General features: G+C 43.4%; 1 long non-coding RNA gene across 1 annotated transcript; it reads left to right on the top strand.

Moving 5' to 3' along the window:
- Positions 1-4418: 4418 nt before the first annotated feature.
- LOC127537094 (uncharacterized) lies at positions 4419-5886 on the top strand. Its single transcript, XR_007946576.1, has 3 exons — positions 4419-4494; positions 4604-4673; positions 4783-5886. It is a non-coding gene; the product is annotated as an uncharacterized LOC127537094 (long non-coding RNA).
- Positions 5887-6309: the final 423 nt, after the last annotated feature.

Raw genomic sequence — 6309 nt, 5'->3', positions numbered from 1 at the left:
GCGTATACTGCTTGTGTGATCGCGTTTGCGGCCGCCGGCCGCCGGACATTCTTGAAATTCCTATGCAAATTGGGGGAAAAAAAAAAAAAAAAAAAAAAAAAAAAAAAAAAGGTAAGTGTACCACCGGGTTATGGTTATGGTTAGGGTTATGGTTAGGGACGATGTCATGCAAAATATAGCGTTGGATTCGCCATGGTTTTACATTAAAAATATAATACACACATTCGTTTGAAATACGTTCTGGGTGGCACGAAAAGTCCGCCGTTTAAAATACATTGGTGCGCATTTCGTGGTGAGCGGCACGAAAAACATGACGAAATCGTGTTGGTGCGCACGAAACCGAAACTAAAACTTACGTGACAGTTTCACGAATCCTCGTGAGATCGGGCTGGATTAAACAGACTTTCTACTACAAATCATCAGTTTCAGCCCTAAAACTAAATAAATACTTCATAACATTTACTTTTTGATAAGTTCACGAGTTTGCAGCATAACATATTTGACCAGTGGTGTGAAAAGATTAAAAAAAAGCAAATATTAAGTTAGTTTTCTGGTTATCATACTGTCATTTGGATTTACTGTCTGTACAGTAAATATAATTGCATGATTTTGAGCATTTAAAAGTGTTAAATGCCTTATGGGATGAACACAAGTTTAATTTTTTACTATGCGATAATATTCTGTTAGTATTTCGGTTATTATCATACCAATAATTAGATTTACTGTATGCCAAGAACCTTTGATGCTTAATCATTGATGGAAAAAATGCACTAACTCCAGTGTTTTGCTCAAATAAAGCACATAAGTATTTCATATTTCAACAACTTTACATTTATTCAGTGCAAAGTAAATTTCAGAGGGTAAGACTGAATCTTATTTATCCCTACATTCTTTAAGCTGAGCTGCTATACTGACTAGTAAAGTTGGAAATTAGAGTTTTACACACAAAATGCACTTCTAATCTTTTAAAGTATTAAATGCACAGGTACATATTGAGCATCTAAACCATATGTAGTATATGAGCTCAGAATAATTGCTCAGCCTCAACCAGCTAATTCAAAAGTTGCTTTGAGATGCTTATAATCTAAACCTTTTCTGTTAAATATGTGAATCTGAGAACTCTATCTTTTGATAGTAAGCGACATTTTGCTGTTCGTACTTTGATTTCGTTGACTAACACTAGTTTTAGTCACCTACACTGAAGACAAACGTGACAACTTGCTCTAAATGTTGAGAAACTGCAGCTGTAACGGTAAAGCAGCAGGGTCACCAGCGTCCTCCTTGTTTGTTTGCGATAATTGCCGGCGACTAATACGCCAGCGCGCTGCTTCCTTCGCTGTTTACCATCCAGATTTCTGCCGCCTGTGTTGTGTTTTCTTTTCTCTTCCCTCCTCTCTGCTGCGACTTCATGCGCCGCAGTTTGACTGTTTCAGGTCAGAGGAAAACAGATAAGAAGAAGTGATTTTTCTTACTTTGGTCACCCTCACCAACCATCACCCACCCACCGTCACCCTCCTCCTCCCCCGGCCTCCCTCCTTCCTCCCCCCACCCTGCAGACAGACAGAGTGACAGGCCTCCAGTGTAAGCCTTTATTTACATTAGCCGTAATACTACAGGTGATCAAAACAACATGGTCGTCTCCTGCGATTAGCCCGCTAAACGCTAGATGTGTTGTGACAAGCTTACTCCCACTCCCACCCAACACACACACACACGCACACACACACACTTATCTCAGCAGCAGGCCGAGGCGTTATCTGTGAGTGTCTGCATGGGAATCTAATATGAAATCACACGCACGCTTAATTGCAAGTAAATTTTTTTGGGTCCCGTTTCAACTCAGGAGCCCAAGTTGAGTCACTTAAGCTCCTTACGAGCCACTTCTTTTGCATTATGATGCTTTTTCTATAAGAAGAAACCTTGATTTCTATCTAGAATGTCGCCACAGAGCCACTGAGCCACTGAGTGTCACTTCTGTGTGAGGAAAAAATACAAGAATGAATGAGTGAAATTAAGAGAAAATTTTCAAAAAAAAAAGAAGGAGTGAAGCCAATAAAGGAGGACACTTCTGAAGCTCTTATGACAAGATACCGAATTTCAATTTGAGTTTGCAGAGGCGTGGAGGAGGAAGGCGGTGTTGTGAGCCTTTGATACCCTGCCGAACAGAGTCCTTCCCCAGCTGTGTTGGCTAATTTGTTCCCTCGGTCCTATCTCGCCCCCCTCCCAGCCTCCGTTTAGCATTATTAATCAAATTACACCCACTAAACTTTCTTTTTCTTGTGTTATTGAAATTGTCTTTCTCTCCCTCCACTTTCTTCTTCTTCTCCAGCGATTCTCAAGCATGTTCTCTTCAACAAAAAAAAAGAAGAAGGAGGAAAAAAAACAGCGGAGAGGACTTGTCATTCAGAAACAGTGGCATCAGGTTAATGATTTAATTTTTTCAATTAAGATAAAGAAACACTTTCCCTCCTGACCTGCGGGGCGGCACTGAACATCAAAGCGCCCGCTGCTCTTAATTGTTTTCGTACTCAAGAATAAAATTTCAAAAGAGTTTTTTTGTGTGTGTGTGTGTGTGTTGTGTGCATGTGAGGCGCCATCTCTGCCCGACGGTGGCCTCCGATCATTGGAATCCTCCCGCCCCGGTATTAGCCCGTGATATGCCATTTACACCAGCGCTCCCAGCTACCTGCTCCCCCCCCCTTCACCACTACCACCTCTGCGTCGGTTCAAAGTTGAAAACCTACAAGTTCAATTTAAAAAAAAACTCAACCTTATTAGGAGCAGCCGGTTATCAGAGTGCAGCATCTCCATTCTTTTCCCGCCTCGAAGTCAAAGGCTACTGTAAGAAATTACCTTTTTTTATTTATTTCTTTAATTTTTGCGCTACATGAAAGTCATTAGGAAAGCCATTTGAATATGCTAATTCGGAGGGGAAGATTAGAAGCTGCTGATGAGTGTGGATGCAGAGGCGGCAGGGAGGAGACGTGCTTTATTAACTGTTTATGCTTCCAGTTTTGCAAAATGCGTGTGATTTCTTGCGCGTTTTCCCCATCTCTAACGTCCAGGGATGCCCTTTGTTTGCTAAAATATCCCCAAGAAACGCTGACCGCGATGATGTCCAAACGCACGGTGATGCAGCAGACAGTAAATTCAACCGCTGTGGCTGATATTAAAGATGATGTGCGCGGGGAGCAGTCAGTCTCAGCTCTGTCGGTGTGTAGCCTAGCATTGCCCCCTACTGAAACCTGACTCCTCCATCCACCATTCACTGCTGCTCTTTTTTTTCTCCCTCTCCCTTCCTTCACAATTTTCTCTCAGCTTTGCTCTTGTCTTCAACACGTATGATGGGATGATTAATGTGTGAGATTTTCACATCGGGATGAATCGGAGGTCAGGTGAAGTAGTTTCTTTTTAGAGTTCAGAGGGTGAACAGAGGAGACATGTATATTCTGTTGGGTGTTTTTTTTTCCCCACTCAGTCACAGACTTTCCCCTCAGATGACCGGTTTTGAGCTTTGTTTTAGGGGGTTGCTCGAGGATACCGATAGGTCATCCCTCACTAATACTCCTGCAACACAATCTACATTTTAAACTAGATGTTTTAATCGATTGTGCACGAGCCGATTCACCCTCCGTGCTTCTCGGAATATCTCCGATGAATCCTTTGACATACAACTTTGCGATTTGTGCGAGTGTGTGTGTGTTGCCGGTGTCTGGGCAGCTCCCAGGGCTGCTGCTGCTGCTGCTGGTTAAATCCTCAAAGTGGCCTGGCCGCTCCTTGCCAAAGCTGGCCGCCTCAGTCCAGAAGTAATCCACAGCAAATTCCTTCAGCCTCAGTATCACAGGCCTGCGCTGTGGAAAGACGCGCTGCCAGGGGACTCGGCTTGTGCACGAGTGTGTGTTTCAGCGCGTGCGTGTGTGTCTGATTTCCGAGCATGAACGCCGCGACACGGTGGATATACGTGCATGTTTGCTCGTATGTATAGCGTAGCCACTCGTGTACGCGCTTTTTTTTTTCTTTCCTGGGCGTGCAGGGACGCTGCAGCAGGGAGCCCAGCCAGCTGACATTCAGACTGGCTTTCTTGCCTCTCTTCCTGGCCGCTCTCCCAGCCAGCGGTTTGTTGGCGGCCCAGGAGAAGGAGGAGGCACTCCATTCGGCTGGTTAAACATCCCCGTGTGCTCGTCCCCCCGGTGATGAAACATTTGTTTCTTTACGAGGGGGGTTAACGGACACGGGGAGGGTGGAAGAAGAAGAAGAGGAGCGGAGAGGCGATCTGTTCAAGAGCTGTTTCACAATTTTTGTAAGAAGCAGACAGGGTTTATTTTTTTGCCGCCGCTCTCCTTGTTTGTCTTTTCTCTTTCGCTGCTCCCTCTTGATCACCTGTAACACAACTCTGGTGTTTTTCTTGTCTTGCCAGTCTGGGTGCTGTTGTACCTCGACAGCAAACTCAGGAGGTTTGCTAGAAAGCATCAGATGGATGGCAAAGAAGTGCAGGTGGGGCAGCTGGAAGAGATTCAACTCCAGTGCAATAAAAGCACATTCAAAGTGCTTTAAATTGATATTAAAAGCACATTTAGTTTGAAATTTGTGTTTCCTCCTGCAGGGAGCACCACTAAGTCCAGCTGCTGGACAGCATCCGATGTGTGGTGAAGGAGTGCCAAGATCTATGTCATGTAAGTTCAACTATGAAAGCTGCAACTTCAATGCAAAAAAAGTGAACTTTAAACTGTCTTCAATTGGTATTAAGTGTATTTAGTTTGAAATTTGTGTTTCCTCCTGCAGGAATTACCTCTAAGAGCAGCTGAGGTTTGCTAGAAAGCATCAGGTGGATGGCAAAGAAGTGCAAGTTGGGCCAAGATCAGCTAAACAAGATGCAATGTAAAAACTGCTTTAAATTGATATTAAAAGTGCATTTAGATTGGAATTTGTGTTTGCCACTGCAGGAATCTCCTCCAATGCCAGCTACTAGAAAGCATCTGATGGATGTCAAAGGAGTGCCAAGATCTATGTCATGCAAGTTCAACTATAAAAGCTGCAACTTCCATGCAAAAAGGCTAATTAAAACCGTCTTAAATGGATATTAAACACAGATTTAGTTTGCAATTTGTGTTTCCTTCTACAGGTTTCACCTCTAAGGCCAGCTGAGGTTTGCTAGAGAGCATCAGGTGGATGACGAAGAAGTGCAAGTTGGGCCAAAGATCAGCTAAAAGAGATGCACCTCCAATGCAAAAAACTGTTTTAACTTGATATTAAAGGTGTATTTAGTTTGCAATTTGTTCCCTACTGCAAGAATCATCCATAATAGCAGCTGAGGTTTGCTGATGGATGGCCAAGGAGGGCAGGTTAGGCCATAATCAGCTAAAAGAGATGCACCTCCAACATAAAAACTGCTTTAAATAGATATTAAAGGCACATTTACTTTGCAATTTGTGTTTGCTCCTGCAGGAATCACCTCTGAAACCAGCTGAGGTTTGCTAGAAAGCATCAGATGGATGTCAAAGAAGGTTGGGCAGCTGAAAGAGACTCACCAGTACAAAAACAGCTCATTCAAACTGTTTTAAATTGATATTAAAAGCACATTTGGTTTGAAATTTGTGTTTGGAATTACTCAGCCTCACCTATAATACCAGCTCATCCCCATTTCCCTTGTTTCCTTGATCGACTTTGTTCTAAAAACTGCACGTTTGTCATGTGAAGCACCTCTCGAGTTGGTCAGTAGCGCAAATTTCAAAAGCTTCTGCCCACTCTCCTGAAAACACTGGTCACTTGTCCTCCCGACGTCTGACTCCGTGCAGCAAACACAGAGCAGGTTTCCAACTCGCCGCTCTCCACCGGTGCCGGAGAAAAAGCAGAGCACAATGTAATAAAGTGAACGTTGACATTTAATGAGTTGTCAGTGTTTTTCCTTCTCTTCTTCCTCTCCTCTCTGTCGGACTTAAGCCGTTTGGCGAGGGAAACTTTGAAGTTACAAACAAGCAACCTGGACATTATTGAATCCTATTTAGAAGGGCCTGGATTGAGAAAGCCTTAAAGACACGCAAGGAAAGCAAACGCTCGGGCTTCTGTGCCTTTTAATGTTCACAGCATCCCACTGCCTTTCATGTCCATGCTATCTGGAATTAATTGCTTTTTCAAAGTCGGTGTGTTCGTTTTTTTTTTTTTTCCCTTCGAACACGTGTGTACGTTTGATTGGTGAGTGCATTTTCCCCTGCATTTGTTTACCATTTTTCACAGAGTGTGTGCATTGCTTTTTCCTTTTCTTTCCTTTACTGTCAGGTAAAGCTGTAGATGGTGCTCGGACTAATTTCC

Source organism: Acanthochromis polyacanthus, chromosome 1 (assembly GCF_021347895.1).
Source record: "Acanthochromis polyacanthus isolate Apoly-LR-REF ecotype Palm Island chromosome 1, KAUST_Apoly_ChrSc, whole genome shotgun sequence".
NCBI lineage: Eukaryota > Metazoa > Chordata > Actinopteri > Pomacentridae > Acanthochromis > Acanthochromis polyacanthus.
This window is presented reverse-complemented; position numbering and strand designations above follow the sequence as displayed.